The following is a 17,915-nucleotide window of genomic DNA, read 5'->3' on the forward strand; positions in this document are numbered from 1 at the left end:
CCACCTGCCGGGGGGGCCGGGCGCAGGAAGGGGCGGGCGGCAGCGGCGAGGCGGTGCGGGCAGGCAGGCGAGGCGGAGCGGAGCGGGGAGGCAGCCGACGCACAAGATGGCCGCTGCTGCAGCGGCGCTGGCGGCGGCGGCGGGGCGACGGGAGGCGACGGCGGCGCCCCGGAGCCAGTGGGTGCTGGAGGCGCAGGGCGCTGCGGCCACCCCCGTGTGCCGCAGCTGAGGGGGCCGGTGGCCGCTGCGGGGGGAGCCCGGCCCGTGTGGTGAGTGCGCTGCTTCCCCTGAGGGGAACGGAGCCAGGGGTGCGGGGAACAATGGGGCGAGGGCGAGAGGGCTGCGCTCTCGTCCCGGAGAGGGGTCGAGGCGGAGGGGCGGGCGCCGCGCTTGGCGCTGGGGCCCGTGCTGCTGCTGCCTGCCTCGCTAGGCCTCGGGCTTCTGCCGGGCTCGATTTCTGAGCGCCCCGGGGAGGGAGCTGCTGAGGCCGGCGGAGGCAAAGGGGGGCGGGGAGAGCCCGGCGGTTGGGCCCGGCCGGGTGGGGGCGAAGCAGCATTGCCTCAGGCTACGGCGGGGGGAGCGACAGCGGCTTTTGTGCGCGGCCTGCGTCTGCTGCTGTTTTTCCAGGGGCCGTGTGTGCCTGGAAAGAAGAGAAAACTAGATCCCCGCACGGTTAAACCAGCACCAGGCGCAGCAGCAGCAGGAGGAAGGCCGGAGCCCCCTTCTCCGCGCCGCCCTCCCCCCGCCGGTTGTCGCCCTTTTGTCTGTGGCGCCTCAGGGAAGAGCGAGGTGGCCCTCGGCCGTGACAAAACACAACAGAAACTCCGCTCGCTTTCACTAGTTTTTGGCGTTATTTTAGCTGTCGGATAACATGGCGAGGATGGGTAAGGTTTCGTGCCGGGAGCGCGGCATTGGTACAGCCGCGTTTTAATGTGTTTTGGTGGTTGGGAATGTCCTGGTGTCGGTTTTTGTCCTCAAAAGCCATTGTGAGGTCTGTGCCATTTTATGAAGAGCAAACCGATGTGCTTATTTTTTCCTAAGAAGTGGGTATATTTAATTTTCTCCACATGGAAGTATGTCTTTTACCTAAGAATAGCTCTCTTATTTTTAATTTTCAGTCAAGTATGACTGAAAAATCTGCCCCTCCCTCCCCGCATAGTAGGTACTGTTTTCACTGTGGTTCTTATACTGAAAATGGCCAAGTAAAAAAGTGCAAAAATAATCAAAAGAGACAAGGCAACCTCGGCTGTAGCAGAGCTGCTTTGATCACTGTAACTTTTAGCAGTGCTATCTTTTAATGATCCTGCTTGTAAGAGAAATGACACTGTTAAATTCTGCATTTATGCTCTATTCATGTCGTATAGCTACACAGAATTGTTAAGTAACTCTTGGATACTACAAGACGGAAATGTATGTGTTCCTAAACTTATCTTTTTTTTCCTACCCCTTTAGTTTTACGAGGGCAGCAGGGCATTAGCTGGCGCTCTATCAACTGTAAATATCTCTATTTTCTGTATCTCTATTTGAAGTCAGTGAAGCTAATAGGAGTCTTCCTGGTTGTACAAATAGCCTGGTGTTCTTAAGAAAAGTATGTACATTACTGACAGTTTCTAAGCTTCACCACTAGACCCATAGACCATGGCTTTCTTTAGTCTGTTAATACCTAATGTGGATATGAATTTATGGTTTCCACTAACATAAATAGAGACAGACTTTATCAGTAAGGCACGTTTCTTTTTCTCTACAGTTGCTTATAGCTTTGCCTTCCTGTCCTAGAAAAGGTTCTGTCAAAGCAGACAGCTTGATGGGTTGGGTTGAGGGAGATTTGGAAATGCAGGTACTGTCAACATACTCTGTTTTGACAACCAGTCTTGACTGCCGTGCTCATCTGTCACTTTTGTGCAGCATTAACATTAATGGAGATGGGTGGGAAGTTGTTTGTATGTTTTCTGGGATTTGTCAGTGTTGTATCCAAATTATTTTAGTTTAAAACAAAAATATTCTGGAGACTTGTAATATTATTGTGTGATGATAAGTATTTTAAAATCTAATGTTCCAATGAACAGGTGAATGTATGAATCCAGCAATTGCATTCATTAATATGTCAAGGTTTAATATAAGAGCATCTTAGGACATATATTGCTATATAATACTACTTGTTCATGTTAAAGCAGATGATGGAAATTAACAGGATTGCTTTTAGAAACCTCTGCCAGTGGCTCACCAGCAGTCTGGGTGGAAACCTTTGTCAGTCTTGTTAGATTAAGCACTGCAGATGCTAAGATTCAGTGAGCAAGTATATTAAAAATATTGACCTAAATTATTTATATTTGATTCAGAGGTCTTGAAGGTGATGATAGTGATCACCTCTGATGATGGTGAAGTCTGATATCACACTTCATCTAGTGTCTGTATCTCCTAACTAACCACTGCGGTAAAGGGGTGTCTTTATGATACTTAAAAACAGGAAATTGACCTTTCCTGTTTTGTACTATTTAATAATATGAAAGATAATTACCTTTTTTACTCCACCTGAGAAATCATATAGCTTACATGCTGGATACCAGCAACAAATGTTTCATCCATTTGGAAGAACTTGTGGAATTGTACCTTTCAAATAACATGAAGTGTAAAACTGCACGAAAAGGAAAGTGCTCATCTGCATTTAGACTCAAGCATGCATCCCCAGTGTCTCAAAATAGCTATGCAGCAGACTGCTGCAACTGTAAGATACCTTTCAAGCAGACAATCCTTTGCAGAACTTGCAAAGTCTGTGCATTGTGTAAAATTCTTTTCCCCAGTAGATTCACTGAATCATTTCACAGATAAAACTGTGTGGTTCTGCGGGTTTTGCTCCCCAGTAAGTTGGAGAATAATTGTTTGCTGGAGCATACCAAGTAATACTGTCTGCTAGGCCGAAAAAGAAATCTGGCTCAAAGTACATGAGAGATAAGCCACGGGAGAATTTGTACTTTGAAGTTAATGCCTTAGACTGCATTTGGTAATGAATGTGCATCTACTATCATACAGAATAAATATATAATGCCTTTCTGTTTTGAAAGGTTATTACATAAACATTCAGCACCAGCTGAAATTGGTGTGACCTTCAAGGTTACTTCTGTGTAGGCTATATTACAGTAAAGCAATCTGAAGTTTTACAGACTCATGATAACTGAGAAAGAAAACCACAAATATTTACTCTTGTTACTTTCCTTTCTGTACGTAGATATTGGGTACAGTTCCCATCACTTACTTTGGTCACTTGTTTTTCTCAAGAAGTACTTCTGATGACATTATCTTGCATCGGTTTCATTTTCTTCGTTACCGGTGCGGTAAAAGCTGCAATGGTATTAGATTTCAAAGAGCTAACTGATTTCTAATGCTTTTTTTTATTTGTGGAAATGCGTAACTGGGAAGAAGGTGAAGCCCTATTAGGTTGTTAAAATAGTCCTTCTGACATAAAAAGACTGTCTGGTTAGAGTGTTTTTGGAAATAACTTTCCCGTTACTGCATGATAACAACTCGTTGTGTGGTACCAGGTAAAGGGGGAACTACATTTTGTGATTGAAATATCAAGATTTCTGTATCTTTTGCTGAAAGTTTGTGTGGCCAGAAGCAATACCAGTGGTACCGTGCTCTGTGCTGGAATTGCTAGAGAAATGTGTTTCATGCAAGATTTATTTATTTATTTTTCCCAGGAGGTTCCTTTTTAACGTAGTTAGAAGGTGTGTACGTGTGGTCTGGCGCAACTTCTGGCAGGTGCAAATGGCTTGTTATGTACATCAGCAACGTGTTACAGAAATGTTACGCAGGCAGACTGAATAATTTGCAGTTAGGCTGGCAGAATAGCAAGAGCAGGTTACCACTGAGAAGGTAGGTAGCTCTTGGCTCTGGCCCAAGCTTTAACTTGTGAGCAAGAAACTGATGCCTTATTTAGATGAGAAATGTCACCTCATCTGGTTAGCAGCACTTCTTGAGCACCAACCATTGACATTTGAAAAATCTAAAGACTTAAATTCACACAGGTAAAGGACCCAAACATTCTTTACAGATTTCTACATGGAAGCTATTACTCAGCATACTCTTTTTGAAAAAAGAAAACGGATCTTGGGAAGCATAAAGGCCACATGTAGAAAAACAGAAAATCTGTGTCACTTGATTTTGTACAATGTTACCTAGATGATTAAAAAAGAGGAATCAATGGGAACATAGAAAAAATCTTCATGTGAGAGGTGGTTGGGAGGGGCATGACAGTAGTTAAGGGAAGAGGATTGTTTTGACAATTAAAAAAATAATTTTTTTCCTGTTTTGCAATGTAAGAAATGGAAGATACGCAGTTAAGCTGAGGAGTATTGCAATTGTAGCAGAAGGAAAGGAACCAATCTTTCCTTTGCTTCACACAGATAGTGGCAGTCTCTGGTTGCTTTATATTTTGAGACAGTGCAGTAAAGGGTGTTTGTTTCAGTGATGGGTAATACAGCGGTAAGGCGAGTCGAATTCAGCATTCCAGAAGCTGCAGGGTTTATTGACAATTATTCATCCCAACCTTGATGTCACTAAAATAGCCATAAGTGACAATGTTCTTGCTGTACAGAGCCATTCCACCACTGATTCCTTGCAAAAAAATCTTGCAAAATCAGTGTGTTTTTTTTGTAATTCTTCTCATAAAGCACCATTTGTCAATTACACAGATGTTTAGAACTACAGCAGGGGTGCACGTTGTGTCAATCTGGGACTTCTGTACTATGATTGCACTTCGGCTGCAAGCCTGCTGAAGAAACAAAGCATGTGGAATAGCTGTAGTAACTGAAATACATGCTGCTCTGGGAGGTTCCGGATTCCTTTTGGTTTGTTTATTGTTTTAACAAAGCCTGGTTACTCTCATCCCTTCACTATTCTGTTTAAGTATGTGTTTTAAAAATCATGCTTTTTAACTACTGTTTAAAAGCAGGCTGTTACGTTTAACATATGATCCAGGCATTCCAAATACCGCTTTTCAGAACGCTTCCCTGTTTACCAAACCCTGTCAGGACAAGCTTTGAAGGTTGAGGTCTGGTTGTTTTAAGATTTGTTGTTCATTACAAACTTCTGGTTGATCAGCTGATGGAACAATAGTGCTGTTAGCCTGGTTCTAAAGGCCTTCTCAGAATTTCCTCTTGAAGTCATTTATAGCAATTACTTCAGTTAAAATGGTGAACAAGCGGGAAGGTTTTTCAATTAAAACTTTTAACTTCCCTTCTGTTTTGAAAGGAAACTTCTGGTAGAGAAGCAGGAATCCTGTTTCTTTAGTATGCATTGAAGGTCTTCAGGGACCTGCAAGCTAATTATTTTTGATAAATTGTTGCAGGCAGTGTTGGTCTCCAACTCAAATTTAAGAGCTGTCTTTTGAGGCAAAAGAGTCAGGTTCAGGGGAGGTATTGCAAAGAGAATGAATTGAAATTCATGCTGAGGGGGATGGTTTTAATTACCCACTTATTAGTAAACCAGCTTCTTTGGAACACTCCCACTGTTCAGTAGCATTTTACATTCTCTGTGCTTTGTTTTTAGAGTAAACGTTATTCATACTGACTTAATCCTCTTCAGTTGTGTGGGTTTTTTTTTGGTAGCAGTTGTATGTGAATCACTAACTCTTCCACGTTTTACTGCAATGATTGTGTAATATAAATGCCTTATTTCCTGCAAAAATGAGAGTTAAATAAAACTTCTAACTACTGGCTCCTGCTTGTCTTGTAAGTCACATGTTTTTTGCTTGTTCTTTTCTTTTTTTTTCCTGTCCTTTTCTTATCAGTTTGGAATGGAAGTTCTTCAGGTACTATTTGACATTTGGAACTGTACAAACAAATGAAAGTGGTGAGTTCCTTCAGTGTTTATATCTCTTGAATCTGGTAATCGCAGTACAGCAAGGCTAAAGTGGTTTGTATCTTTTTTTTTTTGTATGACAGGATGCAAAAAAACAAAGGAAAGACCTTGGAAATTATCTGCCACTAATTTAAAAGAAATAGTAGAAAGTGAGTTTGATTAGCTTACATGGCACTCGGAACTTGTGACGTGCTGCATAAACACTTTCTACATGGCAGTTGAGTGATTTTTTTTCTTTTTTAAGACTTGTCTGGCGAACTCAGGTGTTCGCAAGTAACATACCAAATTGACAAAGTACTGTGTTGTAAACAACAGAAACAATCAAATTCAAAAGATTGTGATAAATAGTTGTTCCTTACAACATTGGAGGTGAACAATGACAGTTTCAATATTAATAACTGTTGTGTGGATAGATGTTAACATTCAAAAATATTTATATTTTTTGAAAGCTAGAAAATGACTAGCTTATACTCAGCAGCTTTTATTCAGCAGTTTCAAAAGAACATGAATTCTTAGTTTTACTTGCTTTGTAAAGGGAATGTGGATTTTGTCTCAAGAATAGATCAGCAGAAGGCAAAATCTCACAAATGACTAAAGCAAAAATGATAAAGAACAAATGAAAGAAAATATCACTTTCCCATGTATCTCTTCAGACTTCAAGTGACTTTATTGTAAGGGTCTTTGCTTGCTTGCTAAAATGCTCTGTTTTTTGTGGGTTATTTTCTCCTCAATGTGTTGATGTCTTTAATGATCTTTCTGTCGTATTAGCCACTTTCCTTCTAAGTATTCTGTTGGGTTGGTTTGTTTGTTTTAAAAGCTTTGTTCTGATCTGAGCCACTATTCAATTCATCTAGATAAGGTAACAGAGATGGCATATTGCTTATTAATTTTGTTGCTTTGACAATCCAGGATGGGCTGCTTGGATAATGGAGCGGCCGTGGGACTCTTTGTTCTTGGACTTTGCTGTCGAGTCTCAAAATGTCACTGCTTCCTCTGGAACTGATGAGAAGTTTGGGTGTATTGTTCGTGGCACACTCCCTCGTGACTACTTTGGCTGTTGCTGTAAATTTGAAAGATAAAAATAAGTTAGGTTAAACTGGCTTGCTGAAATGGATTGGTAAGTTAAACCAGAGGCTGCAATTCAGGCTGTCCTTCCTGTTTATGAGTCATTCTCCTGTTTAATTGCGTGAAAAGGCCTCCTGTAGAATTAATTAGAGGAGAGATCTTAGAAGTGCTGCAAAAACCTTGCAGTTTAGTTAAAATGGTGCTTTTTTTTAATTTTAATCTTCCTTGTTTAACCTCTCAGGCCTTGAAGATGGAAGCCTAGATACTATCTGTGACTTCTTTGTAGGTGATGCACGCAACAAGTGGAAAGAAAATGTTATCAGGAAAGTGAGAATTCCTTTTTTAGACTTTCGTTGGTTGGAATAATCCAGGCTATTAATCATTTAAATTTAAACTTCGGTTGGAATAATCCAGACTATTTTAAATGACTGCTTTGTAGCCAGCAGTCGTCGGACTACAGAAAAGTGTGAGCCATCAGGGATGACTTCTGACATTGATAATGCATGTGCGCATTAGTTCCTTGTATTTGTGTTCACGTGACCGCTGGCTGAAGGCATGGCTTCTACAATACCTTTTTTATGCTGTTTAGCTATTGTGTGGTACTTCGCAGAGAGCCTTTTCCTGACTTGAAGACAGCTTACTACATGTTTCCCTCTGGTTTTCTCTTCTGAATCATCTATTCCATTTGTCAGTTTTAAGGATGTATTTGTGTTGAGGGCCTGCAAAGAGATGAATAACTTATTTCACGTTGATAATTGTGGCTTAGTGTAGAAGAATGGTGTTGTGGACAACACTCTCTGAAACACTTGACCAGAAAGCAAAAAGGCGTGGTTCAGTTGGTACTTCTCAGGTTAAGGACTTGCAGTAAGTCACCTTTGGTTGCCTGAGTGAATTCGGAGAATGGCGTTTTTGTTTTGGCCTTGGCCTTTCAGAGCTGCTGATAGAGAAAGTCTGACTGGGTTAGAACAGGAGAGTTCTGGTAGTGGAGGCTTGACAGCTTTGTGGCCACAAATGAAAATACATTCCATAGGTTATACTTGTACAAAAGGTATCCTCTTTTTCCTATTACCAGAGTTGTTGAGACTTATCTTCTCTCCAAGCACTGTAATTTTTGCAGAGTATGTTCCGGAGGGGTGGGGGAATGCATGGCAAAACTTTCACATCTCCTTAATGTGTGATGTTCTGTCTCAGTTCTATAGCGTTTGCGAAAAGGAATGAATAAAAACAGGACTATTCAGATGGCATTAAAAACTGGCAAGCTACCTTAAGTGTTTTTTTAACATTTTTTTCTGTATCAGGTGTGTCAGAAATAAACCAGTTGAATTATTCTACATTAGCTGCAATGCAGAGACATCGATGCTTAACAGAAATTAAGTATTCCCCCCGCCCCGTTTTCGAAGCCTGAGTGAGGATTTACGTGGCTTTAGCAAACAGAAATCTGTAGTTAGCTTTTCAGTCACTCCTTTCTCAGTGGAACTTCTTGGTCAAATGTTTCTAACAAAATTGCACACAAGGACTGGGTGGGGATGTCTCTGGGTGTGTTTCTAAGGAGGAATTACATGATCACAGCCATTTTTTATGTGGGTTTTTAGCTTCGCTAGACCAGTTCAGAATAGAATAACTTGATCTCTGTCAAGCTGAAGCTTGGGTATGATTTAGATGATTTCAGGACGTACGTGGAAGAAGGCACCCACAGGAATAAATGGTAAAGTAAATTGCACGCATAGGTATTTGAGGACGTAATGGCGTGGCTATCGCGTTAGGCAGTGCACGATGAGAGCAGGGTGTGGTGTTGGTATTACTCACTGGGCATTAAAATGATCACAGGCATAGTTTGTCTTATGTAAAATCTGAAGAAAAAAACATGTCCCATTGTGTTTTCCTTTGAGTAATGTATGCATTCACCTGTGAAATAAAAATGGTAGCTATCTTGTCCCCCTGCCCTTCCCCAGGAGGGGGGAACAAGAAACCTTCAGACCAGTTCATGTGACAGCAACGGGGAGCCTTCAGGAAGGGGAAGTGAGTGACAGCAATCCTTTCCTTCAAGCCTAGCTGATAAGTCCTGAAATTGCATTAATGAATTAGTGTAGCTTTTGAGAAGTGGGAATAAAATCAGTCATGTTGCTGTGACGGGCTGATGTATGAGCTGTCATTACAGAATGAAAATTGACAGTAAGCCTGTGAAAATCCAATGACTGCAGTATGCTAATAAATACATTTAAATGCTTTGTTCCTACTAGGCTTTGTATATCAAAGAAAATAATTCCCAGACCAACTGCAAGGGCTTCACAGTAGTTTTGCTTTATGGATTTTGAGAATTTTTCTTTAGATTGTTTGTTTCTTGGTTTTAGCTTACAGTCATAGCTTTTATTCCCAAGCCACTAAGGAGGTGTTGGTATAAGGAGGCATTGACGACACGGATGGTAAGATGGTTTCGATGTCTGGTTTTCCCTTCTTCTGCCTTATAATATATTTAGATACCTGCTGTCTAGCTGGGGCCTTACACAGCACAGGACAGAGGGTTTAAATGATCTGCTCATGTAAATACTGTCAGTGCGAGGCTTACTTAGCACTTACTCTGTCTTGGTCTGCAGCAAAGGAAGTGTGATAGGCAGCTAAACGCATGCGCTCCATTTTAAGACTCTAAGAGAAGGAAACTTTAAAAACGCGAGTAGCTTTCAGTGTGGTCAATGTGTACAGTCACTGCAATATTTATTACCAGATTTCTCTCAAGGTACTGGAACAGGTAATGCTGCAGTCAGGGCGCGTGAGGGCCCAAACGCGCATAGTCTTGCTGCAGCCTGTGATGGTGTGCCTGTTACCAGCTCGTGGTGGGCTAGGGGTGCTTCCAGAAGAAAATCCTTAGCAGGAGTCAGAACACCCATGCGAAGTACAAAGATGTTTCACTGAGGAGCTACTCTGGTTTTCTTTCTGAATGTCTTCTAGTCCTTTCCTTAACGAATAAGGTTCTTTAGCAGAAGTTTACCCTTTGCTTTTAAAGTATAGACTAGTTAGCATGCCGTGAGGAGTTCTGTGCTTTATACTGATAAAATTCTGGCAATAGGACACGTGAGATGAAGTATCCTCTGTATTTTTATTTTACTTGGTTCCAGTTGCTGATACTGCTAAAACATGGTGGTAATACGTTTTTGGAGGTGAATAAGTCTTATAATACTTAACTGTATAAACAGTTCTCTGCTAAGGCAGCAGCAAATAAGAGCACTCTCTTCTAAAAGAAGTACGTTTCTGTAATAGATCTCCTCTTACAAGGCTCAAGTAGCAAAATTCATCAAGTTGGCAGTGGATTTTAATAGGTAACTTCCTGGGATTATATTTTACCCTTTTGCTTCGATTATGTTCAAGTTATATAACTTGAAACTTTTAAAATGAGTTTATAATTGAAAATCCCCTATTAAGAGGTTATCCGATAGTCCTTTTTCCTATTTGAAGTCAGGCTCCTGCCAAAGATAATTATAATTCTCATCCATTACTGATAGGAGGATCAATGGGATGTTCAAGGCTTTCGTTTTTTTCTCTTACACAGAACTGTCTTGCATTGTTTGGTGTATTTAAAAAAATATATATGAAAAACCATGTAGTATTCTTTTTTGTGGTTAAGCTCTGAAATGTCTGTTGTTGGATAAGAGTGGGTGGTTAATGGAAACCTTGAGACTTAAGCCCTTAGTTTCCATTCACTAAAACCACAGGAGTATTGTTTTTAAATGATCTTATAAAGCTGTAAAGAAAAGATGCTATTTATAAATCTGGAAGGTGAGACTAATACCAAAGCAGCACTTTTTTTTCTTTTTTTTTTTCTTAATTGAAGGGTTAGTTTGAAATATCCCATTCAGGAGTAGCAGCTTGCCCCAGGCTATTTCTGGCCTCCGGGACTGCTCTTTTTAGCAATTCTACAAATTGAATCACCATGCCAGTAGCATTTAAAGCAAATGAGGCTCAATTACATTCTGAGTCAGAAGTACCTGAATTAACCTGCTTTCCAGCAAAGGTGGTGTGACCTCTCCTACTGATATTCGAAGACTTTTACGCCATGTGTGAGTGGTAATTTAAAACTACTGAGAAGTGTTGAGCGGGTTTGTCTGTGTTGCTTTGTGTTTGACTTTTTGTAACAAAACTGTGCTCAGAGGTGTGGAGAAAATCTTGGAATACTGTGTTTGACTAGCTTCATTTTTTTTGTGCAACAGTTGCAACAGAGCTGAAACTGTCCAGGCTTGGTGCCATTACTGCAACAAGCTGCCTCTTAACCTTGGATGACTCCAGAGCTTTAGCTAGGCTGGTTATTAAAACACAGCTACAGCCTCTGTCATGGAAACAAGCAGAATAGTCATCTGTGAAACTTATGTTCTTTGTCTTAATATTCCCACTATTATAATCAGTGAAGCTTCTGCAGGGGTTGCCAGAGGGGTGTATGTGGCTTAGTTTGGTCCCCTTGAGCTATTTTTGTTAGCTACTGTAGCATTTACATGACTACCTCTACATTTGCAACTCCGGTTCTAGGAGCAGTGGAAAACTTGAAGAGGTACAAGCTGCTACAGCATTCGCTCATATTCAGAGAGCACTTTGCTCACCGTGGTGAGCCAAAAGGATGGTTTGACTGTATTTGCATGATTTGCAGTGTTGAGAAACGTTGGTTAAACCTAGATGTGGAGCATTATTTTTGAAACATAGATGACTTTGTAGGCGCACTTAGCATAAAGGAGCAGTTTGATTGATTGTGGTCATTTGAGTTGCTTGTTCCATTTCACCTGCTTTTGTCATGCCTGACTGTTATTCTAGTCATCCTCGTTGGTAGGATTGCTTAGTAGGGTTTAAATGTGTAGTTAAAATTTAGCTGCTACTTCAGAGATGGATTCTATTAGTGAAGATGTACTTTAAAAGTCTGTTGTTCTAGTTGTTGCACAAGAAGCTGCTCGTGGGACTGCATCTAATAACTTGGTGAGTACGTGTTGATGCTATAAGCGGCTGTCTTGCAGTTTCCCCTTTCTGTGCTTCCTCCCTCTTTCCCTAGTGTTCCCAGGGCTGCTTGACCAGCTGACAGAGCTGGAGCAGCTTCTGGAGCCTGTAAAGAGCTAACATGGGAAGGAGAGGGATTTGGTTTTGGCAGTTTGTGGGCCCAATACAGATGACACAGATGTGTCTGATCTAGAGCTGGCATGTGTGAGGCCATGCTGCCTCTCCGAGAAACAGTTCTGATTTGCCCCAATGTAAGCCCCGCACAAACCTGCACTGCAAACCCCAAATAGGTTTAATTAATACATTTGTTTAACTGTCTTCATTGGTCATGCAGTTAAAATACAAGTCTGGATGCTTCAGTCTTCACAAGGTTAAAATGGTTAGCCCATGTTAGCGTGTGGTGAGCAATGCGGGTGCTGTCTGCTGTCTTAGTGAGACAGGTTTCTGTTGCTGTGGTGTTAAGCCACCTTTGGATTATCCCGCTTGTAGGTAGAGGTATTTCCAGTAAACAACTTCTAACAATACTGGTTTTAGTTCTTGACGGGACAAGCGCAGCAAGTCTTAAACTGTGAACTGGGAGAAGAATGGGGAGAATTTAGATTATCCTCTGATAGCGTCTTAAACTGTGAACTGGGAGAAGAATGGCGAGAATTTAGATTATCCTCTGATAGCAACTCCTCAGTCTGTCTACCTCTGCTGCTTGGAAGTGACTGTGACTGCAGCATGGTGCAAAGCAGTGTTGTGACAAATGTTTTCAAACCTGTGCCTTTTCTGCAAAGCTGATGGTATCGTACAAGTTTGTACTAATGTAGAAATGATATCACGTGGTTGACTGAACAGGTTTCCAAAGAAGAGCAGTTGAGTTCTTGAAGCTGATGTAGTTTAATAATTCTTTCTCAAAACATTTGAGAACAGAGAACATAACAGGGAGTAGAATTATAATGGGGCTGGGGGGCGCAAAATTTTTTGTTGTTCTGAACGCCTGCTATCACGAATGTTGTACCAATAACCTAGATGCTTCATTGCCTTTTGAAATAATATCCCAGTTGTCTACAGATTATTTTGTATACAACATAAAATAGGAGATCCCTTCTTTTGATTACAGTACATTTAATAAAATGAGCTCCTGAATTAAGAAACAGGCAGGCATGCAATGCTTCGATAGGTTTCTGTGGCTTAAAAATTCATTACTGCTCTTTGATGACTTTGTGCTTTTATTAAAAGATCTTTTTGATGTTTAAATGCAGTCTTCCAAAATAAACTGCATTTGAAGGTAAATAGAGTAACTGAAGCTTTATTAGAGACTACTGTTATGCAAACAGCTATTAACACGAAGCCTTTAAAATGGAGGCAGCATCTACTCAGTGACGAGAAAAACCAACTCCTAGTCAAAGCAACTAGAAGGAAGAGGAACTCCTGAGTCAAAAATTTCAAATGAACACTTAGAATACTTGTTTCCTGAATCCCTGTGAAGTTCTGCGTAAAGTGGGATTTTTACGTTTACGTTTTACTCTTACAGTGATTCAGTGAAATGGATGCTGCTGCTTTCCTCTGCTTGGCAGTAGCCAGGTGTATTCACTTAATTCTATACTTGCAGTATATTTCAGCATTTCCTTTCTGTGTCACCTGGAATTTTGGACATGTGAGGGTTTTGTTGTTGTTGTTGGTTGCTTGGTTTGTTTTCAATCTACTAGGTAACTTTTAAGTCAAAACATCTTTGGTAGAGTCAATAGTGCAACGCTAGCCATTGAACAGAGGGGGAAGGAGCTGGGTGGGACGTTCAAACTTGCTACCTGATTCTAGCCCTGTAACTCTAGGCCTGTAAATCTAGACATATGTTCATTAAAGTTTTAACTGTAAACTTTTTTGTTTTGTTTTATTTTTGTTGTTTTCTTGTTTGTTTTGGTTTTTTTTGAGACAAACTAACAAAAACACCCACACAGCTCCCAGAATTCAGGCTTTGATAATTTCTGGATTTTTTTTTCTTTTCAGAAAATGTGGCTGAGTTGCTTTTATGAAAGTTTGCAGGTGGTGGTGGCGGCACTTATTAGAGACTGTGTTAGTGGAGGCTGGGGAGGGCTGCTTATTATTTTTGGACAGTTTTTGGTAAATGTCACTAGGCAAACTTTAATTCTACCCTTCTCCATCTCGCTGTTACCTATTGCAGTGATAGCATTATTGTAGCTGTAGAGTTACTGACATCAAAGCAGTACTACAGCTGCTGAATCAAGCTGGGACAGAAATCTTAGTAGAGAGTAGGTGACAAACAACACTTTCTAATTTTTTTTATTTTTTGTTGTTAATTGTTTTTTTTTTTTTGCCTTCTGTGTCAGTGAACCATCCTGGGTCTTCACGAAATGATTAGTATCTACTTATCTCCCCAATTCATGATGAAGGCCTTGCAGAGGCAACAAGGTCTTTATTCCCCTTTTCCTAAACCTACTTTTCAGCTCTGGAACACCTATAGTAGTAGTCAGGTAACCATAGATTTTTCCTGCATGGGAAAGAATGATACTGGCCTTTGTGATTTTGATGTTTAATATAGATTGTGTCATTAGCAAATGCCCATCTCATTATTGCCACGTTGCTTTTGATACTTCACGTCACAAGAAGATGGATAGAAAAAATGTTTCACCTAAGCAAGCGTCTCAGATGCCTGTGCATCAGCAGTGTTTGCCATCTCTAGTTCACTGCCTAGTTCCTGTTGCTTTCTCTTTTTGAAGTTTACTGCTGCTTAGATTGTTTTGTTAGGTGAAGTGTTTGTGTGGCTGGTCTGCTGCCCAATTTTGGTTAAAATGAGGTATTTATTGTGTAGTTGCTGCCGACCCATATTTCTGCCTACCTGTGTTTATTAGAGAGGTCCCTCTCTAACCCCTAGCTTGAACCAGGGGATGTCTGTGCAAGCAATTTGACTGGAATATCTTGGAAGGGGATTCTTAAGGAAGGGTAGGGACTTCTGTAGCTGACAGCAAGAGCTAATGTGTGTCTGTACCCTCAAATCTGAAGATTGACAAGTTTGTTCTGGTTATTTCTGCTAGGGTTTCTCTCACCAGTGTTTGATAGCAATCTATAAATTTAAAAACTATTTTTTCTCAATATAGGCTCTTGTATAAGCTCTGCAAAATACCATAGGAGAGAATAGTCCTGGGTGCAGCAACTTTACCTTCTGTTTTGGTCTCCTGGGATGGATCGTGTCCTCTCTTCCTTCCGCAATGACTTAGAAAAGGCCTCAGACTCAGTCATGTCAGCATGTAGCTGTCTAGGGGCACATCAATTGCTTGATAATTAGTTCTCATTCTCAAATTAGCTGTTCTAATTCTTAGGTGTTCAGAAAGCAGCCCTTCAAATGGCGTCTGCTTCTGGGAGAAAGCAAAGGGTTTGGTTCCATCGCTTCTTGCGAGCCAGGCTGGTAGCTCCCAAGTGTTCGACCTGTGGAACCAAAGCCACTCTGCTGAAAACCATTGTGGATGTTTCAGGTGCTATCTGCTGTTAATCTGTTTAGTTTGTCCCTGATTTTTAATCCAGGTTTACTCATTGTGCTGCTGTTACAAGAGTTTGTGTGTTTTCCATGCAGGTGATTAAACTGAAATGAAAATAAGGTGTTCTGGCCCTGCTTGTCTGCTGCTCATTCCCTAGCCTGAATCATCTGGGGGTTTAGGTGTCCTTACGGTTGGTAGAAAATTTTTCCTAGGTAATAGACCATGAAATAGACCATTTGTTATTAGGGGTTGGTCACTTCCCCTTTCTTTTAAACAAGCTGTAAGGGATGTCTGATATCGACCAGAAATGAAGAAGTTAGTCACGTCTGTCTTCCCTTACACTTACTGTCCCAGCCGAGCGCAGGCTGTGTTGTCAGGGAGTGCGAGCAGGGAGGTTTCAGCTGCCTTTCCGCGTGTGTTGCCTTTTCAGGTTCTTGATCCCAATGGTGTAAGTGATCCAATACTGAAGGAAAGTTAAGAAGTCAAGAGAAAGACGCGTTAAGCTTCATTCTGTTTTTTTCTCACGAAATGCTGAGTAAATGACTTTATTTATCAGTTTTCTGGTCTGTAGGAAGACTTCAGCTCTTGCCTCACAGGATGTTGTGAAGCTCAAATAGTTTTAAATTGCTTTTAGATCCTCTGTTGGGGAGATACTAGAGCAGAGTTGTGATATTCCCTCCCCGCCCCCGGTGGTGTTACAAGCCAGGAAATTTCAAATGAGGGATTATAACATTTTGTCCTTAATTGGCCTTTTTGTCATTTTCTGAAGGAACTTTACAAATTGCCGAATAAGAGACTTGCATGACAATAGATCCATTTCTTCCTCTGTTTTCATAGCTCAGATACGTTACTGAGGAAGACAAAGCAAACCTAGAACCTGATTTACCTGAGCTTCAGGGGGTTTGGGACAGAAGCTTGGTGGCATTCATAACTTTTATTTTTCTTTTTTAAGAGTCTTCTTGTCACCGGAGCCTGATGTTTTTTACATGGCTTTGAAGAAAGGGTGGGAATGTGTTACACACAGACTTCCAGGATTTGCTTTTGGGTGGGAATTTCTTTTGTTACCAAGGTCTGTCTTCTGGGCGAGTGCTCAGCTGCTGGGGAGCAGGCATGCGCGGCAGGGGAGGAATGAGGAAGCGCTGCACTTGCCGCCAGCCCGGGGTGCACAGCAAAGTTTCAGAGAGCAAACGGGAGGGGGGGGTGCTCAACCCGTCAGAAATACTATTCTGGGCTTGTCGTGGTAGTGGTGTTCATGGAGCTCCCCAGGCGGAGGTAAGAAGCTTTTTCTTCTGCCTACTCTTGTCAGGCATGGGCTTTCTTTCTCTTTTTCTCTCTTCTTTCCTTTCTTTTTTTTTCTTTTCTTTTTCTCTTTCTTTTTTCTACCCCTCTTCCCAGGAACTAGATAGGGAAAACACTGGCTGGTGTTTGTCCTGTTCTGCAGACTGTGAGGTTGGCTTTGGGGTGTGTGTGTGTGGCTTCAGCATGCCTTTTGAGAACAGTGTGTTTGCTAGGTCATATAAACAACCGATTACTTCTGGCTGCTCAGAGTTTCACATGGGTTAGCTTGTCAGTTTTTCCCAAAAATGAAATTTGGTACTTCTTTAAGTATTGTGTGCTGCACTTCCCATCGGGAAACAGAAGCTATTTGTGTTCTCAGAAATGATCTGCATTACATGAAGTGCATTAGACTGGGAGGCTTATTTACTTAAATATTGCTTGCGAAGCACCAGTGAAAATCGGTCGTGTCTGTGTGGTAGCAGGTAAGTGCGGGAGGGGTCTGGTTGTCGGGCAGGGCTGCCCTGTGTGCATCTGGTAGTCCTTATTAGCCAGGAGTTGTTTTACTGTTACCTGCTCGCTTTGTTTAGGCTGTTGACTTGTTTTTCATCTCGAGTGTCAGAGAGGTTTTGAAGTAATTAGTGTCTCACCGCATCAGTCCAGCATGAGAGAGGATCACATCTTTGGCTAGGTTATTCTTTCTCAGAAATTTTTATGGTACTACCAAGGAGTAAGAATCTTGAAAAACTGATGTTTTCCTTAGTAGATTACATTATAGATTAGCCAAGAGCTGTATTTGCATGAGCAGGTTGGTTGGCAAGGCTCAGTTTGTTTTGGCAATGAGGAACTGCTTTTGCATCAAGCTTTGCACTAAGTAGGCTTGCTTGTGTGCTCGTTGTTGGAGGAAGTTCTGCTGGGTTTATTTCTGAGTAAGACTCAGCAAAAATAATACAGCTTCAGGACAAAAGGAAAAGCAGGCGATAAAAATGACCATTACTCAGAATTTTGGTCTTCAAACGTCCCAAAAGAAGCTGATACTGCTTGGGTGAGAAAAGCTGAGTGAAATATCGTAAAGAGCCCTGTACAGCCAGGGGAGCAGGCAGTGCTTTTAAGAGGTGCGTATCCTGAAACTGCAGGCGCGGAGCGGGGCTGCCCTGGAGGTGTGCTGAGTCATCTGCCTGGAGTGTAACGTGACTGCGGCTGGCCTGCTCCGGGGAGCGGCGCTCGCTGGGCTGTGACGAAGGGACACATGATACTGCTGGGCTC

At 41.6% G+C, this 17,915-nt stretch overlaps 1 protein-coding gene across 20 annotated transcripts in view; it reads left to right on the top strand.

The window, feature by feature from the left end:
• Window positions 1–57: 57 nt before the first annotated feature.
• RC3H1 (ring finger and CCCH-type domains 1) overlaps window positions 58–17,915 on the top strand; it is a 62,227-nt gene continuing 44,369 nt past the window's right edge. For 10 of the 20 annotated variants that reach the window (XM_083846147.1, XM_083846161.1, XM_083846151.1 and 7 more), the window contains exon 1: window positions 59–269. The gene's annotated coding sequence lies outside the window, so the exon portion shown is untranslated. Of the gene's footprint in view, window positions 270–318; window positions 885–910; window positions 16,647–17,915 lie in introns of those variants that run through there. The other 10 variants (XM_083846162.1, XM_083846149.1, XM_083846150.1 and 7 more) reach the window with 4 other exon arrangements.

Source organism: Anser anser, assembly GCF_964211835.1.
Source record: "Anser anser genome assembly, chromosome: 8".
Lineage (NCBI taxonomy): Eukaryota > Metazoa > Chordata > Aves > Anseriformes > Anatidae > Anser > Anser anser.